Source organism: Vombatus ursinus, unplaced genomic scaffold (assembly GCF_900497805.2).
Source record: "Vombatus ursinus unplaced genomic scaffold, bare-nosed wombat genome assembly UNPS02014786.1, whole genome shotgun sequence".
In the NCBI taxonomy this organism is placed as follows: domain Eukaryota; kingdom Metazoa; phylum Chordata; class Mammalia; order Diprotodontia; family Vombatidae; genus Vombatus; species Vombatus ursinus.
In genome coordinates this window covers 13235290-13250855 of record NW_020954564.1, presented here as the reverse complement: position 1 = coordinate 13250855, position 15566 = coordinate 13235290, and the positions used below count along the sequence as shown (strand labels likewise).

The 15566-nt window shown below is 36.3% G+C and overlaps 1 protein-coding gene across 3 annotated transcripts in view; it reads left to right on the top strand.

Moving 5' to 3' along the window:
* Positions 1-15566, top strand: part of LOC114047020 (DENN domain-containing protein 1A-like) — a 702955-nt gene that overhangs the window by 32271 nt on the left and 655118 nt on the right. The window lies entirely within an intron of this gene.

The window sequence follows — 15566 nt, the reverse complement described above, 5'->3', positions numbered from 1 at the left end:
TACTACTACTACTACTACTACTACTACTACTACTACTACTACTACTACTACTGATACTACTACTACTACTGCTACTACTACTACTACTGCTACTACTACTACTACTGCTACTACTACTGCTACTGCTATTATTATATCCTCCCTCCCTCCTTCCTTCCCTCCCTCTGACATTATCATCTTCCTTGTTATGGACATTATACTTCTCTTAACAAAACTTCTGATTGTATATTTGCTTATTTGCTTGCCATAACACACTGTTGACTCACTGTTGTCAAATTTACAAGTACACTAATTACCCCCTCACCCAACTTCTTTAGACAAACTTGACTAGCCCCATCTTCCTTAACCTACGTTTGTGAGATCAGCTTAGGATTTTGCACATCCTGGATTTCTTTCTTCTCATCAATTCAGATAAGCATTATCAAACTTCTGCTATGTTCAGAAAGCTAGGACCTGGAATGTTGGGACCTGGGAATGATGGAGTCAGATAAAGAAGACACAGTGATTGTGCTCCAGGACCCTATAGTTTGGTAGAGATGATAGGACATACAAATCTGTTTTATACAATTATCATGCCATTAGATTATAGTTATATGAACACATTTCTTTTTATAAGGTCTGAGGTTATGAGGTCATGAAATCTGAGACTGAAGAAGGAAAGATTATTACTGGATTTGGTATAGGGAGGTTATCATGAAAGGCATCATGGAAGATAAGATGAACATTTTAGGCAGGGGCTTGAAAGACTGGTAAGATTTCTATAGACACAGCTGGGGATTAGATAGGGGTGAAAGGACAAGGTATTGGAGTTATTTTGTAGCTCACATGTTGATCTTCTTTTACAATGATTCTCAAAATATTCATAATGTTTCATTACTGTTGTCCATAGGAAATTTTTCCCAGGTTGCAAAACTTTTACTATCCAAGGTCTTAACTTCTTAAATACGGTAAACTTCTCCTGTCATTCTTTTTCTACCAATCTCTGCCTCTTAGAGCCACTCACTACTCAGGCTGTGGTTGGTAGAATGGCCTTAGGTAAGGAATTTGGATAATTTAGCATTCTGCTATGGTTTGGTTGGAAAAACAAATGTCACTGTAATATTAATACTAATAAACGTTTGACTTGAAAATTTTCTTTCTGGTACTAAGAGTATGGAATAATATCTATCAGCAACTTTGGCATTTAGTTGGCATTCTGATAAGTTTTTAGCTTTTTTCCCCTTATGGATTTCTCTAAATTAATACAATTTAGAGCTGTAAGGGACCTTAAAGATGATCTAGTCCAACACCCTCATTTTACAGAGGAGGAAACTGAGCCCTAAAGAGGTGAATGACTTGGTGAAGTATCCCAGGAAGTAAGTGACAAAGCCAGGATTGAAACCCAGGCCTTCTGATTCTAACTATAGCTTTCTCCACTATTCCAAACTGTTCAGTAGGGGCAAATAGCCCTACTAAAGAGGTCTGAAGACTTAAAAAAAAAAATCAGGTTTTACTCTTCCAGAAATATAAAAAATAATCTGGCCCTAGTCTTTCTCCGGAGCTCTGGTCCTTTATCATAGGTTGTCTGTAGGACATTTTGAACTAAATGTCCTGTAAGCATCTTAACATGTCCCCGAAATGAGCTCATTATCATTGTCCTCAAACCTATCCCTCTTTCAAATTTCCCTTCTTCCCATCCTTCTAGTCACCCTGGTTCACAACTTTGGTTTTATCCTCAATTCTCACTCTCATCCCACCTTTCCAGTCATTTGTCAAATCTTGTCATTTCTGGCTACAACATCCCTTGTCTGTGTCTACAATATCCCCCCTCTACTCACACAGGCACCACCTAATTCAGGCCATCATCACCTCTTACCTGGATTATTACAATAGCCTCCTAACTGATCTTTCTTCCTCAAGTGTTTCCCCTCTCCAATGATTTTTCTAAAGTGCTGGTTGACCACATCACTCCTTCTTCCCCAGTGAATGCCAATGGTTCTTTATTACCTCTATGATCAAATATAAACTCTATTTGATATTTAAAGCTCTTAATGACCTGACTTCTTCCTTTCTTCCTAGTTTTCTTATACAATGCTCCCCTCCATGAACTCTGTGTTCTGGTGATATTGGCCTAGGCTTCTTCTCAAACACAGCACTCCATTTCTGTCTCTTTGCTTTTGCATTGGCTGTCCCTCAGGACTAGAATGCTCTCCTTCCTCACCTCTTCTTGGAACCCTTGGTTTCCCTCAAGACTCAACTGGAGTACCACCTTCTGCAGGAGACTTTTTCTGGTTCCCCAAGATTCTAATGACTTACTCTCTAAAGTTCCTTGTATTTCTTATATTCCTCTCTATAGGTGTATATGTCTATATGTACATGTTTCCTTCTCCATTGGAAAGTAAGCTCCCTGAGGGCAGGGACAGTTTTCACTTTTTCTTTGTATTCCCAGCATTTAAGTAAAGTGCTTGCATATAGTAAGTTCTTAGTAAGTACTTGGTTGATTAAGACTACTGTGAAAGGCATTCAATCTATTTCTTCTATCTTTTTTTAACAAAAACTGACCAGAAACACAATAGGCAGAATGCTGTAATGGAAAAACTACTCTGGGACTAAGCATCAGAATAACTGGGATGGAGTTCTAGCTCTGTCACTAGTTAGCTCAGTGACCTTGGGTAATGTACTTAAGCCTCTTTCGATGAAATACTGGGACCAGTTGACCTCCAAAGTTCCTTTCATTTTTGTTGTTGCTATTCTTAAAGAATGATAATTCATAAATAAGGGTGACCAAGTATTTTCTTTGTAACAACTCTATGAGGCGGGTAATAGTGGCATTTTTATTCCCATTTTGTAGATGAGGAAATTGAAGATGAGGTAAAGTGACTTCTGTATTCAAACCCTAGTCTCTCCCTGGAGAATGCAATAATCTTTTTACTTATTCAGTTTTTCTCTTAGTTTTAATGGTTGAGCCCTAAAATTCTACATCATCAGGCCTCTTCTTACTCTAACCATAGAGTACTTTTTTTGGGGGGGGAATGAGGCAACCGGGGTTAAGTGACTTGCCCAGGGTCACTTAGCTAGTGAGTATAATGTGTCTGAGGCTGGATTCGAACTTAGGTCCTCCTAACTCCAGGACTGGTGCTCTATGCACTGTGCCACCTGCACCTAGAGTACTTTGTTTTAACCTACATGTTTTGTATTTGTTCTTGGATCTTTTCCAACTCTAACATTCTATGAGTGTGTGATTGAACTGGATGACCTTTGAGAGCTCCAATGTGATTTTGTTATGGTCAATGCACTTTTCCTCTTCCTCTTTTTTTTTTTTTTTTGTGAGACATTTGTGGTTAAGTGACTTGCCCAGAGTCACACAGCTAGTAAATGTCAAGTGTCTGAGGTTGGATTTGAACTCAGTTCCTCCTGACGCTGGGGCTGTTGCCCCTAATTTTCCTCCTCTATTGGACGTATTCCCACCTTGTCTGCAGTATAGTGTATCTCTAGCAGAATAGACCCATTTTGCCTTGTATGTAGTCACTTTCATGCATAATATTTTTCCAAGCAAAACAAATCAAACAAAACCTAAACAGCCTAAGATTTTGAGTCCAAAGATTGATTTTTCTGTTTCAAAGGTAAACTCCTTGAGGTTTGTTGAATCACTTTAGAAGCTGAATAAGACCCTATGTTTTAAATGCCCAGAAGATGTTTTGTGCATGGCTTTTGACCTTTCTTTGGTATTAATTCGTGACATATTTTGGATTTGGTTCTCTGTGTTCTATTGTAGATAGGTTCCCTGTTCAAAGGCTTTCATTAAAACAAAAAAGCTCTGTTGCTGGTATCTCAGTGCTCTACCCTTTGCCCAGCAGGAAACTAAAAATATGTTGCTTGACTTGAAGACAGTTTTCTTACTATAATGTGTCTTTAGGACTTTGGATTTTCTGTTACCTGAAAACACCTTAAAAATTTTTTTGAAGGGAGACAGGAGTAAATGAAGTTGTTATTTTTGTGCTTTATAATACAACCCATCATGGCAGCTTAGGGGACGTGATTCCGTCATTCATTAATGCTTTCATTTAATGTTCAGCAGACATTTATCATGGAGATACATGGAGTATATGAAGAGTAGATGGAGAGATAGGAACTCTGGGAGAGAAAGCAGCCTGAGCCCTCATGGAGTTCGCAGTCTAGTAGGAGGGAAACAATATATACATTTTAAAACTATGAACTAATTTTAGTGAAGAATAGTATGTAATAAACATATAACACAGGTGCCATGTATCACATGAAGTTAGAAAGAGAATTTCTGATTAAAGAATTATTGAAGGCTTCCTGGAAAAGGTGTCATTTGAGCTAGACCTCAAAGGAGAGAGAGGATTTCAGCAAATATCCCCTTGAGGCATGTAGATGGAAAATGATTTGCCAAAGTTCACATAGTGGATCAATAACAGTCAGAACTTGAAGCTATGTCCATTGACTCCAGTGCAAGTGTTTTTTTCTAATATATCATTCTGTAAACATTTATTAAGCTTCTATAATATATAGAGCATGGTGTTAGATGCTGGAGAGGATATGATGTTTAGATAAGGTTCTGTCCTTTCCCCTGTAGTGCTTATTGTCCAGTGAGGAGGTAAAATATTAACACAAATAGCTGTATTATTTAAGTACATTAAAAATACATTGTTAGAGAAGGCTATGTGACAGGATGTTGTGATAAGGTCTTTTGTATAAGGGTATATATACCTTTGTCACAGAACATGTGTTTTTCCTCCTGATTTGAAACTTATAATTTTGAGTAATGGCTCACTCTGACCCCTGTTTTGTTAAATTTACAAATTAGTATACTCATTCTTGTCCAAACTACTTTTAGATTCAAAATGTTTCTTTTTTATGCTTTTTATTTAGATAGGATTGTCTAGGGGAAGCCTGATGTTTTGGGAACAGTACTGGAATTAGAGATGAGTGACTTGGGTTTGAATTTTGCCTCTGATACTACCTGTGTATCCCGGAAAGTTTACGTAAATTTTTTGAGTGTTACTTTTTTCATTTGTAAAATAGAAATAGTAAATAATCCTTGTTTAACCCCAGCATATATTGTTCTTCTCACAGAGACTTTGGTTTCTGTGCCTTTAAGAAAACAGAGGATTTTTTCCCCACTTAAGAGCATTTTATTTTTTCCAATTACATGTAAAGATAGTTTTCAGCATTCATTTTTATAAGATTTTGAGTTCCAAATTTTTCTGCTTCCCCTTTCTCCTCCCCAAGACAGCAAGCAATCTGATATAAGTTATATATGTAAAATCATGTTAAATATATTTCCACATTACTTATGTTGTAAAAGAAGAATCAGAACAAAAAGGAAAAACCGTGACAAAGAAAAAAATAAAACAAAAGGGAAAATAGTATACTTTGATCTGCTTTCAGACTCCATAGTTGTTTCTCTGAATCTGGATAGCATTTTCCATCATGAGTCTTTTGGAATTGTCTTGCATCATTTTATTATTGAGAATAGCTAAATCATTCACAGTTGATCATCGTACAATGTTGTTAGTGTATACAATGTTTTCCTGGTTCTACTTATTTCACTCACCATCAGTTCATATAAATCTTTCCAGGTTTTTCTGAAATCTGCCTGCTCATCATTTCTTATAGCACAATAGTATTCCATTACATTCATATACCACAACTTGTTCAGCTATTCCTCAATTGATGAACATCCCCTCAATTTCCAATTCTTGGCCACCACAAAAAGAGCTTCTATAAATATTTTTGTATACAAGGGTCCTTTCCCTTTTTTGTGATGTCTTTGGGGTACAGACCTAGAAGTGGTATTGTTGGGTCAAACTCAGTTTTATAGCCCTTTGGACATAGTTCCAAATTGTTCTCCAGGATGGTTGAATCAGTTCACAAGTCCACCAACAATGCATTAATGTTCTAATTTTCCCACATCTTCTCCAACATTTATCATTTTAATTTTCTGTCATATTAGCCAATTTGATAGGTATGAGGTGGTTCCTCAGAGTTGTTTTGATTTGCATTTCTCTAATCAATAGTGTTTTTGAGCATTTTTTCAAATGACTTTAGATAGCTTTAATTTCTTCATATGAAAACTGCGTGTTCATATCCTCTGACCATTTATCAATTGGGGAATAACTTGTATTCTTATAAATCTGACTCAGTTCTCCATATATTTTAGAAATGAGGTCTTTATCAGCAACACTGGTAGTAAAAATTGTTTCTCAGCTTTCTGCTTTCTTTCTAATCTTGGTTGTGTTGGCTTTGATTATGCAAAACCTTTTTAATTTAATGTAATCAAGACTATCCATTCTGCATTTCATAATGTTCTTGTTTGGTCATAAATTCTTCTGTTCTTCATAGATCTGACAGGTAATCTATTCTTTGCTCTCCTAATTTGCTTATGGTATCACCCTGTATATCTAAATGATGTACCTATTTTGACCTCATCTTGCTATACGGTATAAGATGTTGGTCTATGCCTAGTTTCTTCCATACTATTTTTTCCAGTTTTCCCAGCACTTTTTGTCAAAAAGTGAATTCTTATCACAGGGGCTGGAGTCTTTGGGTTTATCACACAGTAGATTACTATAGTCATTCACTACTGTATGTTGTGACCCTAACCTATCCCACTGATCCACCATTCTATTTCTTAGCCAGTACCAAATAGTTTTGTTGATTGCCACTTTATAATATAGTTTTAGAATTGCTACCTTCCTTTGCAATTTTTCCATTAATTCCCTTGATATTCTTGAACTTTTGTTCCTCCAGATGAATTTTGTTATTTTTTCTAGCTCTATAAAATAATTTTTTTGGTAGTTTGATTGGTATGGCACTGAATAAGTAAATTAATTTAGGTAGAATTATCATTTTTATTATTTTAGCTTGGCCTACTCATGAGCAATTGGTATTTTTCCAGTTATTTAGATCTGACTTTCTTTGTGTGAGAGGCGTTTTGTAATTCTGTTCATATAATTCCTGGGTTTGTCTTGGCAGGTAGACTCCCAAATATTTTATATTACCTGCAGTTATTTTAAGTGGAATTTCTTTATTTCTTGCTGCTGGGCTTTGTTGGTAATATACAGAAATGCTGATGATTTATGTGGGTTTATTTTATATCCTGCAACTTTGCTAAAGTTGTTAATTATTTCAAGTAGTTTTTCTAATTGATTCTCTAGATTCTCTAAGTATAGTTTTGTTTCCTCATTGCCTATTCTAATTCCTTCTATTTCTTTTTCTTCTCTTATCACTAATGCTAAAATTTCTGTTACAATATTGAGTAATAGTAGTGGTAATGGGCATCCTTGTTTCACTCCTGATCTTATTGGGAAAGCTTCTAGCTTATTCCCATTACATATAATGCTTGCTAATGGTTTTAGATATTGCTTATCATTTTGAGGAAAACTCCTTTTATTCCTATGCTCTCTAGTGTTTTTATGGGAATAGGTACTGTATTTTGTCAAAAGCTTTTTTGCATCTATTGAGATAATCATATGATTTCTTTAGTTTTGTTATTGATAAGGTCAATTATGCTGACAGTTTTCCTAATATTGAATCAGCCCTGAATTCCTAGTATAAATCCTACCTGGTCATAGTGTATTATCCTTCTGATAAATTGCTGTAATCTCTTTGCTAATGTTTTGTTTAAAAATTTTGCATCAATATTCATTAGGGAAATTGGTCTATAATTTTCTTTCTCTGCTTTGGCTCTTTCTGGTTTAGGTATCAGCACCATATTTGTGTCATAAAAGGAATTTGGTAGGACTCCTTCACCTATTTTCCCAAATAGTTTATATGGTATTGGAATTAATTGTTCTTTAAATGTTTGGTAGAATTCACTTGAAAATCCAGCTGGTCCTGGAGATTTTTTCTTAGGGAGTTTATTGATGGCTTGTTCAATTTATTTTTCTAAAATAGAGTTATTTATGTGTTTTATTTCCTCTTCTGTTAATCAGGGCAATTTATAGTTTTGTAAATATTCATCTATTTCACTTAGCTTGTCAGATTTATTGGCATACAGTTGGACAAAATAGCTCCTAATTATTGCTTTAATTTCTTCTTCATTGGTGGTGAATTCACCTTTTCATTTTTGATACTGGTAATTTGGTTTTCTTTTTTTAATCAAATTAACCAAAGGTTTATCTATTTTATTGTATTTTTTTCATGAAACCAGCTCTTAGTTTTATTAGTTCAATAGTTTTCTTACTTTCAGTTTTATTAATCTTCCCTTTGATTTTTAGAATTTCTAATTTGGTATTTAATTGGGGATTTTAAATTTGTTCTTTTCCTACCTTTTTTTTCTGGTCACACACCTACATCATTGATCTGCGCTTTCTCTATTTTATTCATATAAACATTTAGAGATGTAAAATTTCCCCTAAGAACTGCTTTGGCTGCCTCCCATAAATACCGGTATGTTGTCTCATTATTGTCATTCTCTTTGTTGAAATTATTGATTGTTTTTATGATTTGTTGTTTGACCCACTCATTCTTTAGGATTAAGTAATTTAGTTTCTTATCACATTATGATCTGAAAAGGAGGCAATTAATACATCTTCATCAGCATTTGATTGTAAAGTTTTTATGCCGTATGTGGCCAGTTCTTGTGTAGTGCCATGTACTGCTGAGAAAACGATATGTTCTTTTCTATCACCTTTCAGTTTTTTCCAGAGGACTGTCATATCTAACTTTTCTAAAATTCTATTCACTTCCTTAATTTCTTTCTTGTTTGTTTTGTGGTTAGATTATCTAGTTCTGAGAAGGGGAGGTTGAGTCCTCCACCAAAATAGTTTTGTGGTCTATTTCTTCTTCTAACTCACTTAATTTCTCCTCTATGGATGCTATACCACTTGTTGCATCTATGTTTAATATTGAAATTGCTTCATGGTACCTTTTAGCAAGTTATCTTTTTAAATTAGGTCTCTTTTTGCTTTTGCTTTTGCTTTGTGTGAGATCAGGATTGCTATCCCTGCTTTTTTGTTTTTTAACTTCAGCTGAAGCATAATATATTCTGCTCCAGCCTTTTACCTTTACTCCGTGTGTATCTCTCTGCTTCAAATGTGTTTCTTGTTTTTAATCCACTCTGTTTTCTGCTTCCATTTTATGGAAGAGTTTATCCTATTCACATTCACAGTTGTGATTACTCATTGTGTATTTCCCTCCATCCTATTTTTCCCTGTTTATAGTTTTCTCTCTCCTTTCACCCTGTTCCTCCTCACCAGTGTTTTGTTTCTGACCACCACTTTCCTCAATCTGCCCTCCCTTCTATCAGCACCTCGCCCCTCTTCTTTCCTTTTTACCCTCCTACTTCCCTATAGGGTAAGATAAATTTCTATACCCTGTTGTGTATGTTATTCCTTCTTTGAGCCAAATTTGATGAGGGTAAGTTTCAAACAATGCTCACCCTCTCTCTTCTTTCCCTTTACTGTGCCACTTCATGTGATATAATTTATCCTATTCTGCCTCCCCCTTTCCTCTTCTCCCAGTACAATCTTTTTTGTTGCCCCTTAATTTTTTTTTTATACCATCACATCAAAGTCAACTTATACCCATACCCTCTGTCTATGTAACTTCTAACTGCCCTAATAAGGATACAATTCTCAAGAGTTACAAGTATCATCTTCCTGTGAAGGGATGTAACAACTTTATTGAATAACATGTTTTTTCTTTCCTGCTTACCTTTTTATGCTTCTCTTGAGTCTTGTATTTGAAAATTGAATTTTCTGTTCAGTTCTGGTCTTTTCATCAGGAAAGTTTGAAAGCTTCCTTTTTCATTGAATATCCGTCTTTTCCCCTGAAAGATTATGCTCAGTTTTGTTGGGTACTTAATTCTTGGTTGTAATCCAAGTTCCTTTGCCTTCTGGAATATATTCCAAGCCCTCCAATCCTTTAATATAGAAGCTGCTAAGTCCTGTATAATTCTTGCAATGGCTCCTTGATATTTGAATTGCTTCCTTCTGCCACTTGCAGTATTTTCTCTTTGACCTGATAATTCTGGAATTTGGCTACAATATTCCTTGGAGTTTTCATTTTGGGATCTCTTTCAAGGTGGATTCTTTCAATGACTATTTTACCTTCTGGTTCTAGGATATCAGGGCAATTTTCCTTGATAATTTCTTGAAAGATGCTGTCCGGGATCTTTTTTTGATCATGGCTTTCAGGTAGTACACTATTCTTAAATTATTTCTCCTGGCTTTATCTTTCAGGTCAGTTGTTTTTCAAAACAGGTATTTTGCATTTTCTTCTATTTTTTCATTCTTTTGATTCTGTTTAACTGATTCTTGATGTCTCATAGGGTCATTAGCTTCCACTTGCCCAATTCTGATTTTTAAGGAATTATTTTCTTCAGTTAGCTTTTGTACCTCCTTTTCCATTTGTTCAGTTCTACTTTTAAAGGAGTTGTTTTCTTTAGTGGATTTTTTTTCCATTTGGCCAAATATATTTTTTAAGGGATTGTTTTCTTCAGTCAATTTTTGTCCTTTTTCCAAGCTGTTGACTTTATCTTGTATAATTCTCATTTCTTTTCCCAATTTTTCATCTACCTCTCCTATTTGATTTTTACAGTCCTTTTTGAGCTCTTTTGGATTTGAGACCAGTTCATCTTCCCCTATGAGGCTTTACATGTAGGAATTTTGACATTGTTGTCCTCTTCTGAGTTTGCATTTTGATCTTCCCTGTTGCCATAGTAGCTTTGTATGGTTAGGTCTCTATTCTGTCTCTCTCTCTCTCTCTTTTTTTTTTACTCAAGTTTAGTCTATTTCATGACTTTTAAAGTTGACTTCTGCTCCTGGAACACAGGGGACACCATCTCAAGCTTTCTATGCTGGGGCCTCGGGTGCTGGAGGCTTGTGCACTGCATTGGGGTGGTCTGGCCTAGTTGTGTTTGTTGTGCCAGGGGTCCCCAGGCTGGCAGTTTGTCTTCTGCAGGCTAGAGGTCTTATAGCTTCCCTGCTGTGCCGCTAGCCTGCTGATCCAAGACCAAGGGGCCTCAGTTGCTGATCTGTGTTGTGTCTAAGAGCCTCCCACTGGCTTGTCCAGATACCATCTGTGCTGGGCTGCGCTCCCCTTTTACCCAAATGAGACAGACCTTTCCTGAAGTCCTAAGTTTTCCTTGGGAAATTATTTCACCCCATCTTTTTGTAGGTTCGCACCAGTCATTTAGAAGCTTGATTTAACGTTGTTTCCAAGGGAAATTGGGGAGAGCTCAGGCAACTGCCTGGCTTTCCTTCACCACCATCTTGGCTCCTCCCCCAAAACAAGAGGATTTTGACAGTTAATTGTCATCTTTGAAGGAGTCTATGTAAGGCCAGTATGAAAGAGACCTAACAGAACTTTTTTCCTGAGGGGTTTTGGATAGTTAACTGTCATTGGAAAATAAATCTGTGAAGGACTTGGAGAGCTGTCATCTCTGAGAGTGTGAGAGGCAGTTTAGTGACACTAAACTAAATTAACTGCCTTTAGAGAAAGACTCTATGGCAAAAACATTTTGCATAAGAGACATTCTGAGGAGAATTCCTGAGGGGAAACTGAGAGGCTTTAACTGCCATTCTGAGGTGAATTTAACTGTTACGTTGTGAGGAGAGATGAACAGTTAACTGATATTTTTGAAAGGAATTGAATTGTTGAACTGTTGTTCCAGTGTTCTGGAGGAGCTGGGAGGTGTAGCCATTGATGAGAGAATTCTAGTCAACATCGTTCTCTTGCTTTTTTTTCCAGAGTACTGAGGTGACTTAGGTTGTCACCATCCTCACATATGACATATTGTGTCAATAACTGAGTATGTCTGTGTTATTTGTTACTGTTATGGTTAGAAGTAGTGATATTTGTCTACCGGGGTGGAGAACCTGTAGCCTCGAGGCACATGTGACCTTCTAGGTCACTGAGTGTGGCCTTTTTGACTGAGTTCAAGTTTTATAGAACAAATCTTTTTATTAAGGGGATTTGTTCTGTGAAGTTTGGATTCAGTCAGAGGGCTGCACTTGAGGACCTAGAAGGCCACATGTGGTTTTGAGGCCACGAGTTCCCCACCCCTGAAGATTATGAGTTTGGGGGTTGAGACTGAGAAAAGAGAAAAGGTGTAAGTTAAAAGAGGTCTCTCTGGTTCTAAAAATGAGTAGTGGGGGCTTGGAGCTAATTAACAAAAGAGATTTTTGCATTTTAAGTTCTTTTTGAAGTAATTCTCATTCATAACCATTAGATTACTTTTGAACCCAATGAGATTTAATAAGGCAATAAGTGTGATGAGGTGAAGATGTGTTTCTCTCTTTGAGATAATCTGCATCATACCCATCTCCTGCAGGATTACACTACTTGTGGAGTCTTATCCATAGGATTGCTACATGTAAGTTTATCAAAATCCTATTATATCTACCTCAAAGGGTGGTTGTAAGGAAAGGGTTTTGTAAGCCTTAAACCATTATGGAAATGTGAGCCAAGGAATTATAGAATCCGAGCATTGGAAGGGACTTCATTTATTCCAATCCATACCTGAAGGAGAATCCTTTCTTTATTCAAAAATTTTAAAAAATTATTATTTTTCTCAATTACATGTAAACATATATTGTTAACATTTGTTTTTTAAAAATCTGAGTTCCAAATTCTCTGTCTTCCTCCCCTCCCCACTGCTTGAGAGGGCAGGCAATTTGATATAGATTATACATGTGCAGTCATGCAGAACATTTCCATATTAACCATGTTGCAAAAAGACAACAAAAAAACAAAAACAAAAAAAACCTCCTAACAACCTTATACCAAAAAATCTCAAGAATAATAAAGAAAGTTAAAAAGGTATGCTTCAATCTGTATTTAGACTCCATCAGTTCTTTTTCTGGAGGTGAGTTGCATTTTTCATGGAGTCCTTTGGAATTGTCTTAGATCATTGTACTGCTGAGAATAGCTGTCATCCACAGTTGATCATACAATATTGGTGTTACTGTGCACAATATTCTCCTGGTTCTGCTCATTTCACTTTGCATCAGTTCATGTAAGTCTTTCAAGGTTTGTTTGAAAGCATCCTGCTTGCCATTTCTTATAGCACAATACTGTTTTATCATAATCATATCCCACAACTTGTTCAGCTATTCCCCACTTGATAGGCATCCCCTCAATTTCCAATTCTTTGCCACCTAAAAAGAGCTGTTATAAATATTTTTGTACATATAGGTCCTTTTCCCTTTTCTCTGATCTCTTTGGGGTACAGACCAGTAATAGTATTTCTTCTAGGTCAAAGAGTATGTACAGTTTTATGGTCCTTTGGGCAGAGTTCCAAATTGCTCTCTAGAATGGTTAGATCTGTTCATAATTCTTAAACTTCCTAAAAGATGATGCTGTTAAAATACTATACTCAATATGCCAGTAAATTTGAAAAACACAACAGTGGCTACTGGATTGGAAAAGATCAGTTTACGTCCCAATCCTAAAGAAGGGCAATGTTAAGGAATGTTCAGATTACCAACAAATTGAGCTTATTTCACATACCAACAAGGTTATGCTTAAGATTTTGCAAGTGAGGATTCAGCAATACTGAGAATTACCAGAAAAGCAAGATGGTTTTCAAAGAGGTGGAGGCATTAGAGGCCAAATTACCAACATTCACTAGGTTATGGAGAAAGCAAGGGAATTCCAAAAAACATCTACTTCTGCTTCATTGACTACACTAAGGCTTGGGCTATATGGATCATGACAAAATGTAGTAAGTCCTCAAAGAGATGGTAGTGCCAGATCATCTTGCTTGTCTCTTGAGGAACCTCTATGTGGACCAAGAAACAACAATTAGAACTGAACATGGAACAACTGATTGGTTTAAGACTGGAAAAGGAAAATGACAAGGCTGTATATTGTTACCTTATTTATTTAACTTATCTGCAGAGTACATCATGTAAAATCAAAAGCTAGAATTGAGGTTACCAGGAGAAATATCAACAATCTAAGATATGCAGATAGTACTTCTCTGATGGCAGAAAGTAAAGAAGAATCAACAAGCTGCTTGGTGAGGGTGAAAGAGGAGAATGGAAAAGCTGGCTTGAAGCTTAACATCAAAAAAAACTAAGATCTTGTCAACTGGCCCCATCACTTCCTGGTAAGTAGAGGGATACGGAATGGAAGCAGTGTCAGATTTTATATTCTTGGGCTCAAAGATCACTGCAGACAGTGACTGCAGCCATGAAATTGAAAGACGCTCCTCGGAAGGAAAGTCATGGCAAATCTGGACAGCATAATAAAAAGCAGAGACATCACCTTGCTGACAAAGATCTATATAGTGAAAGTTATGGCTTTTACAGTAGCATTGTGTGGCTGTGAGAGTTGGAATATAAAGAAAATTGAGTACCAGAAAGAATCAATGCTTTCAAATTGTGGTGCTGGAGGACTTGAGAGTCCCTTGATAGCAAGGAGATCAAATCAATCAATACTTAAAGAAGTTAATTCAGGCTATTCACTGGAAGGTCAGATACTGAAGCTGAAGCTTAAATACTTTGGCCTCATAATAAGAAGACAGGACTCATTAGAAAAGACTCTAATGTTGGGAAAGTTTGAAGGCAAAAGGAAAAGGGGAACACAGAGGCTGAGACGGATAGATAGGATCATGGAAATAACTAACAAACATCAACTTGGCTAGACTTCTAGAGATAGTGGAGGATAGAAGGGCCTGACTTGCTGAGGTCCATGGGGTCATGAAGAATCAGACAGAACTGAACAACACAACAACATTTCACATTTATCTTTCTACCTGCCTATATATCTAAAAAGGCTTTATCACTACCTTTAAAAAAAAATCACGGTCAATTCTGTATATACCATGCATACCCTCCATCTACCACCAGCACTGAACCCTCTCTTATAACAGAAAAATATCAAACAGTCATGGAGTTTGACAGTATAGGTAATACTTGCACCTGTACTCCTCCCTCCTCAGAGTTTAGCTTCCTTTTAGTGTTCTTTGAATTTACTTTATTCTAGTCATTGTGTGTCTGATTCTCCTTATTCTGTTTATTTCATCTTGCATCAGCTCATTACAAATTTTACCTAAAGTTTTTTTTGAATTCTTAATATTTGTTATTTCTTACTGCATGGTAAGTATATATGACTCTAAAATGCTCATAAACCTTAGATTTTAGTCATTTTTCATTAAGTAGAAATTTTGTTTTCAGTTCTTTGCTATCACAGAAGGTGCTGCTGTGAATGTTTTGGTAGATATTGCGTCTTCCTTGATAGCTTTGACCTCTGTGGTATCATCCCATTTTTAGATGACTCTGAGTATTTGTAAGTTTTTTATCATATAGATCCATATATTTTTTCTTCAAGTTCTACCCATCATTCCTGCCAGGTTTTTGCCTTTTGGGGCCAGCAGAACAAGTCTGAATTCATTTCTTCCGTATAGCAGCCTTTCAGATGCTTGAAGACAGCAATCATGTACCCCACTAAACCTTCTTTTCTAAGACATCTTCTCTTCTAAGTGTCATCAGTTTCTTTAGTAGATTCTCAAATTGCCCATTCACCATTCTGGCCCATCCTATCGATGTTCTCCATAAAAATAAAGTACCAAGTTCTGAGCACAATATTCCAGATTTGGACTGACCAGTGTATAC